Consider the following 21,185-nt stretch of genomic DNA (forward strand, 5'->3'; position numbering starts at 1 on the left):
CTCGATAAAGAAACGGTGAAGGGCCTCCGGCAATTTGCACAGCAAGGTTTAAAGTACCATAACTACTTAACGGAGGCCAAGTTTATTGCGGTCAGCCTGAGTTCGGGTAGGTTTTTAGCTATGCGGTTTCTTGCTTGCTTTGTTCTTTCATTTTTCTGATGTCGAACTTGTTTCTACAGGTGTGATAGATGCGGAGAGAACTCATGGGGGGCGTCTATTCCAAGGTATGAAGAGGAGGAAGCGGGTCACCAAGCGAACTCGTACCGAGCTGCCCCTGGATGAGGAGCCCCAAGTTCTAGACCACATGCCGGAGGATCTGCCCAGGGAGCCCAAGGTGACTCCACCGATGCATTAACTGTCGGGGCGCCTTACGCTGAGACCACTCATACGGGCGCTCCTGCATACTCAAGTGCTCCTACTCACTCTGGGTCTGCTCATACACGGGCTGGGCCCTCGGGTTCGAGAGCTCAAGGGGAGTTCAAGAGCATGTTGACGCCGAACTGCGCTCTTCAAAAGAGTAGGGAGGCTACTTTCCCCGAGGAGGTCGCGGCGTGGACCGATCTTCCTTTGAATCAGGTCGCCTGCTGCGCCGTAACACATGCTATGGTGGTAAGTTAGATTTCGTCTGCCTTTTTCATTTTCTGTCGCTTTTGCTGTTATTGTTCACTTGTTTCTTTTGGTAGGTGAATTCTTCAATTCATGCCTTAGCGGCCCAAGTGGAGAGGAGCTCACGACAGGCGCGAGCTACTGAGGTTGCCGCTCATGCTGCTGAAGAAGCTTTCCATGCTGCAAAGGCGAATACCCGGGCTGTTGAGGCGGCCGCTTATGCTGCCGAAGAGGCTGCTCGCGTCGCGATGGCCAGGCAGGCAAGGTCTCAGCGTGACACCGAGGCCATGGGGGTAGTTGTCAAGCATATGGCGGACTTGAAGTTGGATTTGCATCATCAAGTCGAATATCTTCAGGAGGACATCAGGGAGAGAACACAGATTTTTTCCCAAGGCATTGAAGACGCCAAGAAGAAGGCCGTTGAAGACTACATTGCCTCTCTGCGTTTTGACGATCTGATGGTGGATTCTTACAAGAGGGGATTCAAACTGAGTAGGTGGATGATCCGGAATACATACCCCGAGCTCGATGTTAGTGCCATATCCACTTCGCGTATAACTCAGGAGATGGCCAATGTTGCCGATGACAAGCCGGACTCTGAAGGAGAGGCAGGGCCTTCGGGTGTTGTTGAAGTGCCTTCTGATGGCGAAGAAGTAGCTCCGGGCATGTAACAACCTTTTTTTTTTGTAAGTCCCTTCTGATGGCCAATGTACTCCTATTTCTTGCAACAGAATAAATAATCTTTTTTCCCAAGTGTTCCTTTTCCCCGAACTGATTCGTCGAACTGAATATGCCACTTGTCCGGGTTGTTATACTTTCCGCGACATGTTTTACCGTGAAATCTTTTTGCAGTGAACTGATTTTTTGCCAAGCTGATAATATGCTCGACTTCTTTGCTTGTTTACACCGAGGTTCCTCATGGCTCTGCATCGTGGCACATAGGACCTGATTTTGTCCACTTCGCTTGGCGGTTTATAGGTAGTATCGCCTTAAGTTCACGATGTTCCACGCTCGAGGTACTTGTTTGCCTTCCAAGGTTTCGAGTTCGTATGCCCCCCCCGAGCACTCTTTTTACTTTATAAGGCCCTTCCCAGTTTGGTCCAAGTTTGCCCACGCCGGGTTCGGGCACCATAATCTTACGAAGGACCAGGTCGCCGACTCGGAAGCTTCGTTGCTTTACTCTGGTTTGTAGTAGCGAGCTACCTGCTGCCGGTATGCCGCTGTTCAGATGTGCGCGAGGTCCCTTACCTTGTCCAATAGGTCAAGGTTGGTACGTAACGTGTCTCCGTTCGTCCGATCGTCGTATGTTTCTAGTCGTAATGTTGGTACTTCGATTTCCGTCGGGATCACTACTTCAGTGCTGTAGGTGAGGTTGAAGGGGGTTTTTCCCATGGCAGTTTTTTTTGTAGTTCGGTGAGCCCATAAGACACTTGGTAGCTCTTCGGCCCACAATCCCTAAGCTCGAACCAGACGTGCTTTCAATCCGCACAGGATGGCTTTGTTCATTACTTTCATCTGACCATTTGCCTGTGGGTGCGCGACTGATGTGAAGTTTTGCTGAATCCCCATGTTCTGGCACCACTCTTGGAACTTGATATCCTCGAACTACTTGTCGTTGTCAGAGATTAGTACCCGAGGTAACCCGAAGTGACATACTATGTTCTTCCAAAAGAAGTTCTGTATGTTTCGGGCCGTAATAGTTGCCAAAGGTTTGGCTTCTATCCACTTCGTAAAGTAATCTACTGCAACAACTAGGAATTTTCTTCCACCTGTTGCTGGTGGGAATGGCCCTAGGAGGTCGATGCCCCATTGTGCAAAGGGTCACGGGCTGGCGAGGTAATTGAGGTCAGAGGCGGGTTGGTGGTGGATATTGGCATGCTTCTGACACATGTCACATTTTCTGACGAGCTCGACAGCTTCTGCCTTCATCGTTGGCCAGTAGTATCCTTGTCGAAGTGCTTTTTGGGCGAGTGCTCTACCCCCCAAGTGTCTGCCGTACAGGCCTTCATGAGTGTCGCAGAGTACAAACTCAGCTTCGGCAGGTCGCAGGCAACGCAAGTAGGGGAGCGTGTACGACCGTCGGTATAACCGTTCGTCTATTATGACGTATTTGGCTGCCTAGCGTTGCACCCTCTTGGCCACATTGCGTTCTGCAGGGAGGGTTCCGTCTATCAAGAAGCTCTCGAGTGGGTCGATCCAGCTTGGCTCTGCTTCCAAGACGGGAGCGACCTCCTCTGTCCCCCCGAGAATACTAGGCCGAGGTAAGTCCTCTATGTAAACAGTTCTCATGTTGTTGTGACTTGTGCTGGCTAACCGGGACAGAGCGTCGGCCTCAGTGTTCTCTGACCTCGGGATTTGCCTGATGAAGTGTGACTGGAAGTTGAGCAGGGCTTCTTTTACTTTGGCCAAATATGCGATCATGGAGAGCTCGCGTACTTCATACTCGCCCGTAACTTGGTTGACCACGAGCTGGGAATCGCTACAGATGACCAAGTGTTTTGCCTTTACCTTTCGTGCTAGGTCCAGCCTAGCTATCAGTGCTTCGTACTCTGTCTCGTTGTTGGATGCCGCGAACTCAAAGCGTAGTGCATATTCTAATTTTGTGCCACCTGGGCCGCATAAGACTATTCCAGCTCTGCTGCCTTGCCGGTTCAAAGAACCATCCATGTGAAGGATCCAGGGCTCCTCATCTCAGTTCGCGTTTCGCCTGACCAGGAGAGATGCCACACTGGCTGCTACTTCACAGGGTTCAGACTCTATTGGCTCGGGAGCTCCGGGTTCGCCCGAACTGGGGACCTCGGGCTCGACCTATGGGGCTTCGTGGCTAAAAGTGCACTCGGCGATAAAATCTGCCAAAGCTTGGGCCTTAATAGCGGTTCTTGGCTTGTACTGGAGGTCGTACTCGCTGAGTTCGATGGCCCATTTCGTCACTCGACCGGAAACCTCGGGTTTGAGTAAAACTTGTCTTAGAGGTTTGTCAGTCAGGACGATGACGGGGTGAGCCTGGAAGTATGGGCGGAGTTTCCGAGCTGCTGTCACTAGTGCGTATGCTAGCTTTTCTATCTGCGGGTACCTTGTCTCTGCTCCCTGCAAAATTTTACTAACATAATAGATGGGTCACTGGACCCGATTTGTTTCTTTTATTAGTACCGAACTGACCACCTCGTCGCTTGCCGAGAGGTACAGTTCTAAGACCTCACCCTCCTCGGGGCGGGCTAAGGTTGGCACACTGGTGAGGTAACCTTTTAGCTCGCCAAACGTGAGCTGGCAGTCATGGGTACACTCGAACCCTTTGCCTTTGATTGCTTTGAAGAAAGGTAGGCAGTGGTCTGCCGATTTGGACATGAAGCGGCTTAGAGCAGCTATGCGGCCGTTTAGCTTCTGAACTTCTTTTACTTTCCGAGGTGGTCTCATATCTAGAATGGCTTTTATCTTGTCCGGGTTGACCTCAATATCGCGCCGATTGACAATGTACCCTAGGAATTTGCCCGAGGTGACGCCGAAGACACATTTGTTGGGGTTCAATTTCATGTTAAAATGACGCAGGATTTGGAAGACAGAATCTAAGTCTTGTATTAATTCTTGTGAAAACTGAGTCTTGACGACCATGTCGTCTACATAGCATTCTATCTTTGTGCCAATCAGGGGCTGAAACAACTTATTTACAAGTCTTTGGAAAGTCGCCCCGGCATTTTTTAATCCGAAGGGCATGACCTTGTAGCAATATAGGTCAAACTCGGTTATGAAGCTGGTTTTTTCCTCATCGGATGGGTCCATCCGGATTTGGTTGTAGCCCGAGTAGGCATCCAGGAAGCTTAGCAACTCATTTCCCGATGTCGCATCCACTAGGCGATCAATTCTGGGGAGGGGGAAGCAATCTTTTGGGCAAGCTCGGTTCCGGTCGGTGTAGTCGACGCACATGCGCCACTTGCCGTTTTCCTTTTTTACCAACACCGGGTTGGCCACCCAGCTCGGGCAATGGACTTTCCTTATAAAGTTCGCTGCGAGGAGCTTCTCGACCTCCACGTCGACCGCCCTCCAGCATTCTGGGGCTAAGTTGCGTTTCTTCTATCTAACAGGTCTAACTATAGGGTCAGTATTAAGTTTGTGAGTTATCAGGTCGGGACTAATGTCGGGCATATCAGTCGCGGACCAGGCAAAAATATCTAAATTTTGAAGTAAAAAACTCACCAGTTCGGTTCGTAGGGGTTCCTCGACGGAAGCCCTGATCTGAAGTGTGCGAGCTGGGTTCGTAGCCGAAGTCGGGATTGCGACCATTTCCTCCGTGGGCGAAGCTCGTTCCTCACCTTGCTCCGCAGGCCGCTCCAGTTCGAGGTCGTCAGCCGCCTTGGTTTTTCCCTTCAGGGCGGCAACATAACACTTGCGGGACTCGAGCTGGTCGCCCCGCGCTACCCCCACACCGAAGTCCGTAGGGAACTTCATGGCCAAATAGTAGGTGGAGACCACCGCCCGTAGAATATGCGTGATCGGCCGCCCTATTATGGCATTGCATGGGGAGGGGGTCGCGACCACCAGGAAATCATGGTTGAGTCTGACCGCACAAGGCCATGTGCCGACTTCCACAGGTACTGTTATTTTTCCGAGGGGCCTGACTTCCTCTCCGCTGAAACCCACTAGGGGAGTGTTCGCGGGCTTCAGCTCGCTCCTCTGTAACTGTAGCTGGTCAAATGCTGATTTAAAGAGGATGTCCGCTGAGCTGCCCGAATCTACGAGTATGCGTCTGACCTCGAAGTCATTGATCCTTAGTTTAATGACAAGCGCGTCATCATGGGGGTAGCGGACCCCTTGTGCGTCGTCCTCCGTGAAGAAGATTGGTTCTTCGGTCTTTGGTCTCTTTGGGGGGTTCCGTTCTTCGAGGGCCACTTCGCGAACTGAAGTCCGGGCCGCTGCCGAGGTACACCCCGCTACCACCGAACCTCCCACAATTACATGGATGGTTCCCCGAACTGGCCTCTCTTCCGGAGGTTGTCGAAGCAACGGTTCGGCAGGTCTGCTGCTAGACTCGGGGGCATCCTTTTCGTGCTCCCCTTGCTGATGAACTTACAATTTATCTATAATTTTTGAGGACTTTAGCATGGATTTTTATGCCGGTTTTATTAATTTTTGCCTTAATTTAGCTTAATGCTAAGAATAGGTTCAGGGATAATCAATCCAAGAGAATGAAGGAAAAAGGCAAGAAAAGAAGGTTCAAAAAGACCAATTTCAGTCCAGCCCGGTCGTGGAAGCAAGAGAGAGCACTTCGGCCCAAAAAGAGCAAGTGAATTCCTTGAGAAAACCCCAGAAAATAAAGCCTAGCTATGAGGAGAATTCGGCCCAGCAAGGAAGGCCCATTTTTAGCCCAAATAACAGCCTAGAGTGTAGCCCACATGAGCTCAAAAGCAAGCTAAGTTGTAGCCCAAATAGCAGCCCAAAGGGAGCTAGGGGCGGCAACTTCTAGGAGTTTCTTGAAGAGAATGAGGGAGCACTCTAGAAGGTTCATGAGGGGTGTAATACACCCCATTCTAGAGGCTTCAAGAAGGGGCAAGAGCCCCTTGAAAAACTATATAAGGAGGCCTCTAGGAGGGGAGAAAGTTGTTCAATTGCTTGAGAGAAAGGCTCTCCCACTCTTAGAGGTTCGGCCACCTTGAGAGAAGAGAAGAGAAGAAGGCTAGGCGCAAGGAAGAAGAAGAAGAAGGGCTGAAGGAAGTTCAAGACAAGCAAGCTAGAAGAAGAAGGTGAGTTCGAATTGAGGGATTGTGATTCAAAGATTTTTTGTAATAAATCATTTGTAGTTTCATTCTCTTTTGATTTGAATTCAGTTTCTTAGTTATATGTTCTTTCTTCTTTCTCCTTGTTTCCATTCTTCCTTGATGTATTTCAGCTTGTAAAATTTCAGTTCAGCAATCTAATTCTTTTTTATTCATTCAAATGATCATGCATTGTACTTGAAGTTTCTTGAATAAGGGTGTGATTGCAGATCAATTCGGCCAACTAACCTTCAAAACTCAGATCTGAATTCTCAGATCTGTGATTGCAAGATCTGAATTGCTTGAAAGAGAATTCAGATCTGCAAATTTCAGATTGGGCGAATTAATCTACAGCTTGGAATTCCTAGAGTGCTTGAGAGAGACTCTAAGAATTCAGATCTACTATTCAAGAACTGAATTGAGTGCAAGGTTAGAGATAACTTGCACAATTCAGTTGGTGATCAATTCAGATTTGAATTGATGCCTTAGAAGTGTTTGAAGAAATGCATGCATGGGGATTAGATTCTTGCTAGAGATAGAAGAACCGTCACTCATGCATAGGATGAACATGCGCTTGAGAGAGGCTGTTCATGACCTTGGGGTTTCACCAAACCAAGGCTCAATCATGATTCATTTGAATGATCCAAATTGATAGATTGCTGAATTCTGAGATTGACATTTACTGCTTACTCTTCTAACCTGAATTGAAGGCAATTGGACCAATGATTTAGATAGATTTTAATTTAGGATTTCTTAGCTTTCATTAGAGTTTTGATTTATTTGTTGATCAGATAAGAAATGTTCAATTTAGTATTGGTAATTGTTTCCTAAATCCTCGTGGGAACGATACTTCACTCACTACTTTATTACTTGAACGGCTAGTGCACTTGCTAGTGTCACAATGAGCCACACATCAAGTTTTTGGCGCCGTTGCCGGGGACTTAGAGAAACAATATTAGGAAACATTGAGCATTCTTAATCTGATCTCATTCAGCATTGCATTCATAGTTGGGTTAATTTGCTAACTTTTTCATTTCAGCTTGGACTGCAACTGCTGTACTACTGTAGTTATGTTTCTTCTTTCTTAAGTAGATTACTTTCTTTTTTTTGGTTTCAGTTTCATTTTAATAAAGGCATATTTGATTTCTATTCAATCTTGATGTTGTTCCCTTCAAAAAGAAAAAAAAAAAAAATTTTACATAAACATGAGTGTTGCAGATCTGAGTTGCATTCGGCACTCAGATCAGCAGATTTCAGATCTGCAGCACTCAACCGAAAAGAGTTGCTTGTGTTTCAGATTTTATTATTCTTTTCTTTCATTACAAAAAGAAAAAAAAAACAAATGAAAAAAAAAGGGGGAGATATTTTGAACAACCAGAGGAGCAATTGAGAATTCGGATCAGAACTCAGATCTGAGTTCAGATCTGAATTCTGCTATTGCAGATCTGCAACAGTTCAGATCTGAGTTCCTCTGAACTCAGACCTGAACTGATGAAATTTTGAGGGGAATTGGGTGTCATCACCACCCCAATTCACCCTAGGGCACTTCTGCTATTCCCCAAAAACAATTTGGTAGCAATAACTGAAGGTAAGGCAATTGAGATTTCAGATCCGAACTCAGACTTGAGTTCAGACCTGAACTCTGCTATAGCAGAACTGCAATACTCAGAAAAAAAAAAATCTGTTCTCAGCCCTTTATTATTCTTTTCTTTCGTTGCAAAAAGAAAAAAAATATATATTTAGATAGTGAAAAAAAAAAAGAGAGAGAGAAAGAACCATGGAAACCAAGGATTCGGATTAGAACTCAGATCTGAGTTCAGATCTGAGTTCTGCTGTAGCAGATCTGCAACAGTTCAGATCTGAGTTCTCTTGAACTCAGACCTGAACTGATGTAAATTTAAAGGATAATTGGGGGTTATCGTCACCCCAATACACCCAACAAAAAATCTGCTATCTCCCAAAAACAATTGGATAGTCATGGTTGAAGAAATTCGGATCTGCAACCACCTAGATCTGAACTGGGGTTGTGAACAGAGCAGGATACAGGGCATACTTTGCTGTATTAAATAACTTGTACTCCGATCTATCTAAGCTGATTTGGTTGAAGAAAAGTATATTTAATCTGAGAATTTTTTTTTATGCCTCAAGAGATTTCATGAAAAGTGGCACTTCCACACCATTTTTCTATTAGAGTTCAGACCTATAGCAGGGCTACTATAGCAGACCTGCTACAGCAAGACTGAACCAGGGCAGGTTTTGAACAGGTTTGTATTACAATTAACATTACTAAATTGGCATTGTGAATTGTCCTAGGCAGATCTTTGAAATTTTTTTTCAAGATAGATAGCTCTGATTTCAGCTGTGCATGAATAGAAAGTCTAACAGATCTGAATGGGTGTGTGCAGCCGTGTGTACTACATTCCAATAAGTGTATACTCCATCAAGGGCTACATTGATGGAGCCATGTTTCTTCTCTTGATACTTGATTGTTCCATCCTTAGTTTCAGTTTTAATGTAGCTTATGCAAATCAAATTTCTCTTCTTCTTTTGGTTCTAAAAAAAAATACAAATAAATAAATAAATAAATCTCAAAATGAGTTCAGATCTGAATTGCATTCATCAATCAGACCTGCACTCATCCAAAAAGATTTTGGTTGCATTGCTGTATTTTGTTTTAGTTTTCTTCCTTTAAAAAAAAAAAAAAAGGAAAGAAAAGAAAAATAGAAAAAGAAAAGAAAAAGAAAATAAGATCCCAGCAGCCACACCATGGTGAATACAGGTCTGATTTCAGATCTTTTTACTACTGATTGATTTCGGTTTTGTGCAGATCTGTATACAGCATGTTTCATTGCTAATATCAGTAGGTTATCCTGCTGAATTGCTCAGTTTTAGTATGGCTACTCCATCTGGTGTTTGGTGATGCATAGCTCATCAAAACAGTGGGCTCAGATCTGATATTTAGTAGCCTTCCAATATGGAAATCAGACCTGAGCACAACTGTACTGTTATCAGCAGCTGCTATTATATTTATTGTTGTTCTCAGTGGCTTCTGAGATTTCAGAGCTGATCTCAATTTTGTGTAGAACTGATGTCTGAATTGCTATCAATCCTTTGTACATTGACTTCAGTTTAGTGTATTGACCTTCAGTAGCACAGAAGAGCCTTTTAATATGAAACTCAGACCTGAACACAATCACTGCTGATCCGCACTTGGCTGTCCTCAGTAGCTGCTAAGATTTCATAACTGTATATTACTGTTCTCAGTAGCTACTGAGATTTCAGCTCTCAGCAGTTTAGATCTGTGTAATTAAATCCCGTCCCTGATTTCAGCAATATAAAGAAGAGGAATTTGTAAACTGTTGTTCTACTCAGAGATTACTGAATTCAGACCTGTTTGTAAATTGCTACTGAATTCTGTATATTGAATAAAATGTTGATATGCTTTTAGTTAGCTGCATTTATTTATTTTAGGATGTAGGTTTGTATATTCCAATACTTCACTTTACATTTTCAGTTGTAATAGGATTAGTTATTTATTTTCTTTTGTGAATATTGGCCTTTTTATTGCTTTGACCTTTACAGTTTATGACAAGCAGACCTGAACTGGAAGAGATCCTTTACGACCCGGAGATTGAACGGACTCTCCGTGTCCGTTTGAGAGCTGCTAAGCAAGTCAGACAAGAAGCACAAGAAATGGCTGAACAAAGAACTATGATGGATTATGCCAAGCCTACCCTCACCGGGACTGTCTCCAGCATTATCAGGCTAACTATTGCTGCCAATAACTTCGAAATTAAACCGGCCATAATCCAAATGATACAAAATATGGTTCAGTTTTGTGGTATGGCCCATGAGGATCCGAATGCCCATATTGCTAACTTCTTGGAAATCTGTGACACCTTCAAACACAATGGGGTAAGTGATGATGCCATCCGGCTGAGGTTATTCCCATTTTCTTTGAAGGATAAAGCCAAAGCTTGGTTGAACTCATTACCGGCAGGATCTATAGCCACATGGGACGAAATGGCCAGCCGTTTTCTCTCTAAATATTTTCCCCCTTCTAAAACTGCTAAAATGAGGAATGACATCACTACTTTTTTCCAGCAAGAGGGGGAATCTCTCTATGAGTCCTGGGAACGTTACAAGGAGCTACTAAGGAGGGTTCCTCACCATGGCCTTCCAATTTGGCTGCAGGTGCAAACATTTTATAATGGTCTGACCGATTCAAACAAGACCATCTTAGATGCAGCAGCTGGGGGCTCCATAAACAATAAGACTCCCGAGGTTGCCCATGCACTCATCGAGGAGATGGCAGCCAATAACTACCAATGGCATTCAGAAAGGACACCAGTTAGAAAGCAGCATGGCCTTCATAATGTGGATACATACACAGCTCTCTCTGCACAAATAGGAGCACTTAGCAAAAAATTTGATGAGATGCAGATGGCAGCTATGCATATACAGTATGATAAGTGTGGGGGAGGCCATGATAGCACTGAATTCCAAGTTGGCAGTCAGACTTTTCAGTCCACAGAACAAGTAGACTTTGTTGGCAACTTTACAAGACAGCCAGGAAATCAGTACCATCATGCCCATAACCCCGGATGGAGAGGCCACCTGAATCAGCATGCACCTAAGCCTTTCCACCAAAACTTCTATCAACCGGAACCGAAATCTAACTTGGAGGAGCTGATGACCAAGTTCATAGCTAGTGCGGAAAATAGATTTCAGAAAAACGAAACATCGATAAGGAACTTGGAAACTCAGGTTGGGCAGCTGGCACAGATGATTTCAGAAAGGGCTCCGGGTACCTTACCTAGTAACACCATGGTAAACCCAAGGGAACAAGAGGCTGTTGGGAGAATTCCCAAATCAGATACTTAGTCATAAACTGTCTTACTTGCTTTTTGTTTTTATTTTTCATAGCATTTAAGTTTAGTTAGTTTTTCTTAGAATTTAATTGAATAAAGATACTGATCTCCTCTTCTAGTTTGCAAGTGATTTCTAGCAGAAGAAGTTTTCCACCGACAACATATTGCAGAATTTAAGAATGATCTTCAGGGAAGTCCTCTAAATACCTCCTATTACTTGATGATGCTCTTGCTAGTTTTATTGTTACTGCCTAACACTACGAACATTGAGGACAATGTTCATCTTAAGTGTGGGGGAGTGAGCCCGAGGCTAGGGTATGGGGGCTGAAACCATGCACCCCAACACACATATGCAGGCAATGACATAACCAAAAAAAAAAAAAAAAAAAAAAAAAAAGACTTGAACCCCTCAAGTTCATTACTATTTATTTGATGATTTTTTTAAGAAGGAATTCAATGAGTTGAGGGAGACTGATGTACTTGTTAAGTTTTTATTCTTGTGAATGACCAAATTTGATATATGCATGAGAAAAGGGGAGTTGAATATGCCTTTCAGCATGACTAGCCCTAACTTCCTTCATGTGTATGGAAGCCCTTGATTTCATTGTTAATGGTCAAGAGAGCTAGTGCACATCTGAAGTGCTAATTCTTGAGGTTCAATAATTGCAAAGAAGGACAAAAGCCCAAATTGACTCCGCTATTTTGAGTTGAATAGTAAAACTAGCAGCTCAGAACATGAGTCCTACCTCAAGTAAGTGACCAGTGTGAGATGGAGCATAAGATGCACTCACACCAAAAAAAAAAAAAAAAAAAAAAAAAAAGATAGAAAAATGTGTGAGATGGAGCATAAAATGCACTCACACCGAAAAAAAAAAAAAAAAAAAAGAAAAGAAAAGGGTGAGATGGAGCATAAGATGCACTCACCCCTAGAATTAAGAAATTGTGGTGATAGCTGAGGTTCAAAGGGGCACTCTAAAGTTGAACTCTCATTGAGATTCAGTTACAGATGTGAAACTTAGTGAAATTTGATTATTAACCTTGACAATTAAGGAGCTGATTTATATATGAATTAGGAGTGAAGGGTAGACTATGATGAAATTCATATTCTCCTTTCCTTGGATCTGATACATATCTTAATTGGTAATTTACAAGAATAAGAGTTGAGCACTTACAAAAGTTCCCCGACTACTCAATGCATTTCTATCTTAAAAAGTTCACCAGGTAAATGGTGAGAACAGAAGGGGGGAATGTTAAGTTTATGGCTGATGTCTTTGCTTGAGGACAAGCAAAAGCTTAAGTGTGGGGGTATTTGATGAACTTACAATTTATCTATAATTTTTGAGGACTTTAGCATGGATTTTTATGCCGGTTTTATTAATTTTTGCCTTAATTTAGCTTAATGCTAAGAATAGGTTTAGGGATAATCAATCCAAGAGAATGAAGGAAAAAGGCAAGAAAAGAAGGTTCAAAAAGACCAATTTCAGTCCAGCCCGGTCGTGGAAGCAAGAGAGAGCACTTCGGCCCAAAAAGAGCAAGTGAATTCCTTGAGAAAACCCCAGAAAATAAAGCCTAGCTATGAGGAGAATTCGGCCCAGCAAGGAAGGCCCATTTTTAGCCCAAATAACAGCCTAGAGTGTAGCCCACATGAGCTCAAAAGCAAGCTAAGTTGTAGCCCAAATAGCAGCCCAAAGGGAGCTAGGGGCGGCAACTTCTAGGAGTTTCTTGAAGAGAAGGAGGGAGCACTCTAGAAGGTTCATGAGGGGTGTAATACACCCCATTCTAGAGGCTTCAAGAAGGGGCAAGAGCCCCTTGAAAAACTATATAAGGAGGCCTCTAGGAGGGGAGAAAGTTGTTCAATTGCTTGAGAGAAAGGCTCTCCCACTCTTAGAGGTTCGGCCACCTTGAGAGAAGAGAAGAGAAGAAGGCTAGGCGCAAGGAAGAAGAAGAAGAAGGGCTGAAGGAAGTTCAAGACAAGCAAGCTAGAAGAAGAAGGTGAGTTCGAATTGAGGGATTGTGATTCAAAGATTTTTTGTAATAAATCATTTGTAGTTTCATTCTCTTTTGATTTGAATTCAGTTTCTTAGTTATATGTTCTTTCTTCTTTCTCCTTGTTTCCATTCTTCCTTGATGTATTTCAGCTTGTAAAATTTCAGTTCAGCAATCTAATTCTTTTTTATTCATTCAAATGATCATGCATTGTACTTGAAGTTTCTTGAATAAGGGTGTGATTGCAGATCAATTCGGCCAACTAACCTTCAAAACTCAGACTGAATTCTCAGATCTGTGATTGCAAGATCTGAATTGCTTGAAAGAGAATTCAGATCTGCAAATTTCAGATTGGGCGAATTAATCTACAGCTTGGAATTCCTAGAGTGCTTGAGAGAGACTCTAAGAATTCAGATCTACTATTCAAGAACTGAATTGAGTGCAAGGTTAGAGATAACTTGCACAATTCAGTTGGTGATCAATTCAGATTTGAATTGATGCCTTAGAAGTGTTTGAAGAAATGCATGCATGGGGATTAGATTCTTGCTAGAGATAGAAGAACCGTCACTCATGCATAGGATGAACATGCGCTTGAGAGAGGCTGTTCATGACCTTGGGGTTTCACCAAACCAAGGCTCAATCATGATTCATTTGAATGATCCAAATTGATAGATTGCTGAATTCTGAGATTGACATTTACTGCTTACTCTTCTAACCTGAATTGAAGGCAATTGGACCAATGATTTAGATAGATTTTAATTTAGGATTTCTTAGCTTTCATTAGAGTTTTGATTTATTTGTTGATCAGATAAGAAATGTTCAATTTAGTATTGGTAATTGTTTCCTAAATCCTCGTGGGAACGATACTTCACTCACTACTTTATTACTTGAACGGCTAGTGCACTTGCTAGTGTCACAATGAGCCACACATCACTTGCCGACCTGCCTTATTGTTATTATTGTTGTGTTGTACAAAGTTTCTCAAGTATCCGCGGCGGATGAGCCCCTCTATCTCGTCCCGGAGGTTATTACAGTGCTCGGTACTATGACCATGGTCTCTATGGAAACTACAATACAAATTCTTATTTCTCTCATTCAGATTTCCCTTTAGGCGAGGTGGCCACTTCACGTACGGGGCGTCTTTGATCATCATTAAGATCTCGGTCCGCCTTGTGTTTAACGGCGTGTAATTCGTCCGAACTGCTAGGGGAGCTCGGAACGACTGGTTCAGCTTCGGCTCCCGGGCTGGGTTTTTTCTATCGATTGGGTTGGAGAGCTCGCCTTCCCTCTTTCTTTTCTCGTTCCCGCCTTCAGTTCATTGGTTGATTTCTTCCTCTGTCCTCATGAACTTGTTCGCGAACTTGAGGAATTCGGCCACAGTTACGGGCTGGTCAGCCACCATGTGCCATTTGAATTCTTTGTGCATTACCCCTCTTTTGGCCGCCGCGAGCTGCACTACGGGGTCCAACCGCGGTATCTGCAAGCATGCTTCGTTGAATCGCTTGATGTAGCCCCGGATGGATTCTCCTTCCCTTTGGACTACTCCGAAGATGCTTTCCTCTGTTATGGGGCACCATTGGCTGGTGACAAAGTGTGCGGTAAAGACCTGCACGAACTAGGCCCAGCACTTTATCGACCCGGGGGCCAGGTTCCTGTACCAAGTGCGGGCTACTCCCCTGAGGATGGTGGTGAAGTCCACGCACATGCACGATTCGCTGGCCCTGGCGAGGTGCATTTGGGACTGGAAAGCGTCAATGTTGTCGTTGGGGTCGAAGGACCCGTCGTACTTGTCCAGAGGTGGGAGCTTGAAATTTCTGGGTAAGGGGACCGCTAGGAGTTCTGATGCGAGGGGGGAAGGAACCAAGAGAGTCGGGGCAGCTCCTACCTTGTCCGAGCTCATCTCTTTGCCTCTGAGCTCTGACAAGACACGGGTGGCGGTTCGGCAACTTCGTCGGCGCCTTCGTTGTTGAGTGGGTCTTGTGCTGGCGCTGCTGGCCTCCGTGTTACCGAGCTCGATGGGCCCGGAATGCTGGTAGTCTGCCACCAGGGCACCAAATCGGTTTTCCGTGAGCGGGAACTCGAGCTTGTAGCGCCAGGGTGCCGACCTCGCGGGCGAGGTTCCCGACCCGCCTGTGAGTTGCGAGGCGGGGATGATATTTTTCTCTCTTCGGCCTAGGGACGAGGCCTGGTTGTTAGGGGGGTTCTGGGGCCAGGAGGCCTTCGCCTGGTGGGGGCGTCCATCCTGCGGGGAGGCCTTGACCGGCCTCGAAGCGGGGTGGCGAGGTGGAAGTAGTGGTTGGTTCAGCAGCAGTTGGGGGAACTGCTGTTGATAGTGATACTGGGAGATGTTGTGTAGTACTTGGTGCTGGTGAAGTTGGTGCTGCTGGAACTGTTGCATTTGGGCTTGCATTGCCCGCATGCACTGCATCAGGTCGTCCAACCGGTTTTGGCTGGCTGCCAGGGGGACGGTAGTTGGTTCAGTAAAGGTTGTCTCAATAGGGGGAGGAAAGGGGATGCTTGTGGTAGGAAGGTTTACGGGCGCCACTACTTGTGGCGTGTTCAAGCTGGGGATCCCATCCACCGAAAGGGGGATGGTGAACTGTCCAACGCACACCACGGGGAGTTGAAGTTGTTCCCCGGTGGTGTTTGTCTCTGTGCCACATCCGGCGTTGCTGGAGGAGGCCATGAGTGTAGGGTTTTTTGAAGAAAAGGGGTTATGGAAGTTTGGAGGGAGGCTTTTTGAAGCGTTTCCAACAGACGGTGCCAATTGATGAAGCACGATCCGGCCGGTCTTAGCTGTCAACGACCTTGCTTCTGAATGGGGTAGCAGGGAACCTGAAACGGAGGAGATGAGGAAGCTCCGGGGGGGAACCTGGTGTAGTGGCTCTGAAGCTCAAGTTAGAATCCTTCAAAAGCAAGATAACACCAGATAGCGCAAAGTTTGCATACCTTCTTTGTTGGGGGCGGCAAGGGGCTCTTATAATCACTTCGCGCACTCGCTCCGAGGCCCTTGTCAGGTCGGGTATGATTACCCTTGCGCTTGTCAATTCGGTCGTCGTCCTTTCTGCTGGGACAGAACCGTCACTGCCTAATCGTCTCTCTAACTGGAGATGGCGGTGTCAGTGGCGGTGGCAGGTGGTCGTTTAGAGTGCGGCTGCCAAGCGTCAGATCCCAAGTCAGTCAGGTGCGGCGCCCTCGGGCACAGACTTCCTTAATGTCAGGCATGGTATGACTTGTTTGGTTTTGGTGCCCAGAAGGTGATGCAGAGTGGTGAGCGAGGCGAAGTCTTGAGTTCGGAGGTATCTATAGGGCAGGTCAATTCGGCGAGGTGTATCCCGAACTGTTACAAGGTTGGCCAGTTCGGCGAGGTATATCCCAAGCTGTTACAAGGTTGGCCAGTTCGGCGAGGTATATCCCGATCTGTTACAAGGTCGGCCAGTTCGGCGAGATATATCCCGAGCTGTTACAAGGTTGGCCAGTTCGGTGAGGTATATCTCGAGCTGTTACAAGGTTGGCCAGTTCGGCGAGGTATATCCCGAGCTGTTACAAGGTCGGCCAGTTCGGCGAGGTATATCCCGAGCTGTTACAAGGTTGGACAGTTCGGATTACTCTGGTTTTGGGCCAAGGGTGAGTTCGGGCCCCCCGTAGGGAGTTCGGTCCGCTGGTGTCCCCTTGTTCACGCCTTAGGCTTGGCCCTTTTGCTGAGCTGTTGTTTCTGCCACGTGTCGCATAACTGTGAGATCGGGCCAAATCTTCCTTCATCAGCTACGAACTAAAAAATGAACTAAGGGAAGCTAACTACGAAACTAAAAAGACTGGAACTGAATTGAAGAGGAGAGGCTAAGGAGACTCACCAAGGGAAGACGACCGAACTGGGAAGAATGGCGGACTGGAAAACCCGAGCTGAAGTGCTTAGCCGCGACCTCAAGACGAGCGTTAGTGAACTTATGGCAGAGAAAATGACTGGGGTCACCCCTATTTATAACCGATATGCCCGAGATTCAATGGTTGAGATCAAGACGATCTAACTACTCTCAAGAAAACCGGCTACACGACCCCCGGGTTATCCTTGGTTGAGCCGAGCAGCGAACAGGTCCGACCGGAGAACTCTGACGAGGTGGCCTAGACTTCGGGCCAAATCCACCCATCACGTCGTGAACTCCCCACACCAGGATAGGACCCCTGACTCGGGGAGTTGGGGGCAATTGATAGAGGGTGATTTGACCCGACCTCATCATAAGAGGACACGTGGACATGACTCAACATAAGCGACAACTCAGCACGACTAGTCTGACCAAGATCCAGCGTGGTAGCTCAGCTATGAGATGACACTCCGATTACCCCGAGCTAAGGTTCTTCCAAGTCGGGAATATCCCGAGCTGAAGGCACTTCGGGTAGAGCTGGGAAGCCTCCTAAGTTAGAATAAATTTACTCCTGCCCAAACCTAAGTAGACTACCTCGGGAAGAATCACTTCGATACGACACCTGTAGCTCGGCACAAGGTAGATCGGTACAAGGCAGCTCGCAGAAGAGCAGCTCGGCGTATCACAGGAAGATCTCCTGTCTGACAATCGTACCTGCCAAACTTGGAGACCTACACCCACGTCTCTCGTCAGGTGGCGTCGTGCCTGCCAGCCCTAAGAGGTGTCCCTTGTCTGGCAAGGCCGTACTCTGCAATGGTTACATGCACCCACCAGCTCAACCCTAGCAAGTAACGGCTGCAGCAGAGAATCAGAGGCAGTTATGCCAGATCTGTCAGGACACCGCTATATAAGAGCTCCGACCCTCAAAGAGCAAGGGTATTGCAACTTGCGTGATCTGTACTCTAGCTCTCTCATTTTTACTCTGCAACTCTCTCTTCCTGCTACTAACTTAAGCATCGTAGTGTTCCCACCGGGCAACTCCCCTGGGATCCTTCACCTCCTTCTCCTCCTCAGGTATCTCGTCCGACGCCAGTTAGGAGCAAAGCCCCTTCCAACTAGGAGTGACCAAATCGCGCATCATCAAGAAGGAAGCTTTGTAGGGAGACGGGAGTTGTATATTACCAGGCCCTTTCACTATACCAAGCTCAACGTCTAAGGTGATCGAAATATCCTATCTCAATTGTTTAATTTAAGGCCTAGTGGTTGCCAAGCATTGACATCATCAACTTAGCACACAAGTACGTGGTACTCCCATGGATTGGATGAGCCAAGATCCCCAATCGTGCGCAATGAGCTCATGATCCAATACCATAAACCTTGGTGGAATCATCAACAAGCCTACAATTGACCCTAATATCACAAAATACTTGTCCTGGTTGTGCAGGCCCAAGCATCATGGCACATTGCAGTCGCACATTACGAACATCTCTCCTATGTATGTTTTCATTCATGGAAAGATGTTCCTAAGGCTGCATTTGGTTGCAATGCAAACGCAAATAATATATACTACATATTTATCTTTTTTTTGGTTCATGAATGCAAACACGACTCACATTTTAAATCGTTTTTGCATTCATCTTGTTTGTTTAAAATCGGTGCAAAGTGTGAGCCCATCATTAAATGCTCCAACTATCTCTAATGCCTCAACTTTGGTCAAAAAGTTATATCAAAAGAACACAAAATTGTATCCAGAAAAAAGGTACAGTAATACTCTCTTCTCAGAGTACAAAAGTATCAAAAAAATACATTTTTGATCTGATAATCATCACTTTTTTACATATCAAACAAACGCAAATCGGGATACATAAATACCCAGTTCGGCGTTTGTATCGCAAACAAACAAAGCCTAATGCACAGCTCCATGTGCTTAAAGTGGGTGCATGGAGGATTCTATGAGGAGGAAATCTGAATTCCTCTAAAATCCCTAAGCACCCTCCCAAATAATCTAGGGATAGCTCGATCAAGAAAAATAAAGGGTGCATACCCAACTCATATACATCATTAAACAAAATCTGTAGGCATGTTCCCCTCCCTGAAAATATGCACAAGAAGTATAATATCAACATGATTAGTAAGAGCTTTGATCCCCTCTACATAGGGGCGAGAAAATGGCTAGGTTCTATTGAGAACCAAATGGAATCAGCTTTGAACCAACCCTATCCACTCCGTTATTGGGTAGGGTCTAGTTTCAAATTCTTGCAACTATTCCCTACCCAAGCTAATTCCAAAGTCTAGGGGTGTACCTTACCCGAATCAGCCTTGGTGAACTGACCTTGGAATTGAACTTGCTTTGAAATAAATCCAAAATAATTTGAGGGAGTGGAGAATTGAACCCAAGCACTTATGGGTACAAAGACCGTGGTCTCACTTAACTATTGAGTCACTTAGGCTGTGTTTGGAGAAGATGCAAATATGTAGAGTGCAAAATAGTTCATATAAATTGCAAAGTTGGGTTAGTTTTGTATTGACAAATTTGCCTTCTTACCAAAACAGATTTTCAGTTGCAATGGATGCGAACACGAATTCTAGTAAAGCATATGCTTTTTTTGTTAAAATCCGGGATGTAATATGGTTCCGAAGGATGAACCGGATATGGACAGTTCCAATAAGATTTCATTCTTGAACAAAAATCCATTTTTTTATTTATAAATGTGACCAATTAACCAACCAACAAAACTACTTGTTACAAATAACATCTTGTTGTTGCATCGAAACATATAAATGTTGACTAATCTGGCTAACGTTGAACTTGGTAAAATGAAATGGTTGATTCGATCAATCAAATTCTGATATTGATATGTAATGATTCGGACTAATAAATTTGTTCATTTGTATCCATGCGGGATAATGATAAAGAATAAAGAAAAGTAGGAGTTTCGATTTTTGGGAAGTATCATGATCATCCAATAAAAAGGGTTTCAATTTATTCAAATGAACGATTTGAACACCTATTGATTCTAACAACTGATTGCAGAGCTGATCATTCGGACCTTTCAATTCATAGATGTGGATCTCGGACCTATGAATGGGGATATTCCCGAAACTCACAAAGAAAAAAGGAAGTGACTTAGACAAAAAGAGAAGCAACTTGGACAAAAAGAGAAGTGACTTAGACAAATCTTGTTTGTCGATAACCTCGAACCACTTGAATGCAAATTTACTTCTTTTTCGCCGTTGTGCTTTTACATCTTATTATCAATGTAAATATGCATTGGTCCGTCATTTGTTAATACAAAAATGTAATGTTGTCAAACACAAGCAAAAGTGAGCCAATGCAAATTTACCCTGAACCGGGATTTACACTCCAACTTAATGTTTAGATGTGTATAATAAGTAACATAAAATGTAATATTTACAGAGTTTAAATTATAATAATAAGTTTTAAACAGAACATGTTCCATACTTTTTTTAGGGGGTAAGGGGGGGAGAACAAGCTCCTTGGATCGACGACCCTAATTGAACCTAGAATCACCTAGTCCAGAACCAACCCTGAAACTGATCCTGAGAGGGTAGGTTCCAAATTCTGTCTTAGAACCAAACTTAACCAACCCATGTTCACCCCCTACCTCTACATATTTCCATGCTTCCCAAGGTCCCGCTTCCACCCCGTAATACAATTAATCCCAAAATTCCATCTCTCTTGTAATTCATGCAACAAGACTGATTGAAGTAGCAAAGGCTCAAAGCCAACTATATTTTGACGCAATGAGCCCTCTATATTGATGCAAAACATCCTCCCATGATACGATTGATACCCAATGACCAATGCTCAACCTCATGAAAGAAAGATACTTAAAGTTCCTTGCCTTCAAAAATAAAAAAAAAAAAAAAGTTCTAAAACTAGAGTTATCAAGCACCTAGAAGACGCAAACAGATTGAATTCGAACCAAATCAATCAATATCTAAATTCAAATTCAATTAGACAATTCAATATTTGAATTTGACAAGTTAATTCTTTTGGTATTTAATATCTATATCTATATCTATATATAAAATACTTATATTATTATATACATAAATATATAAAATACTATATATCTATATATAAAATA

At 44.5% G+C, this 21,185-nt stretch overlaps 1 non-coding gene across 1 annotated transcript; it reads right to left on the reverse strand.

The window, feature by feature from the left end:
• Window positions 1-10,424: 10,424 nt before the first annotated feature.
• On the reverse strand, window positions 10,425-10,531 carry LOC148870691 (small nucleolar RNA R71). The gene has a single exon (XR_016108598.1). It is a non-coding gene; the product is annotated as a small nucleolar RNA R71 (small nucleolar RNA).
• Window positions 10,532-21,185: the final 10,654 nt, after the last annotated feature.

This window comes from Nelumbo lutea, chromosome 2, assembly GCF_056320005.1.
Source record: "Nelumbo lutea isolate HS-2025 chromosome 2, American lotus-T2T, whole genome shotgun sequence".
Taxonomy (NCBI): Eukaryota; Viridiplantae; Streptophyta; class Magnoliopsida; order Proteales; family Nelumbonaceae; genus Nelumbo; species Nelumbo lutea.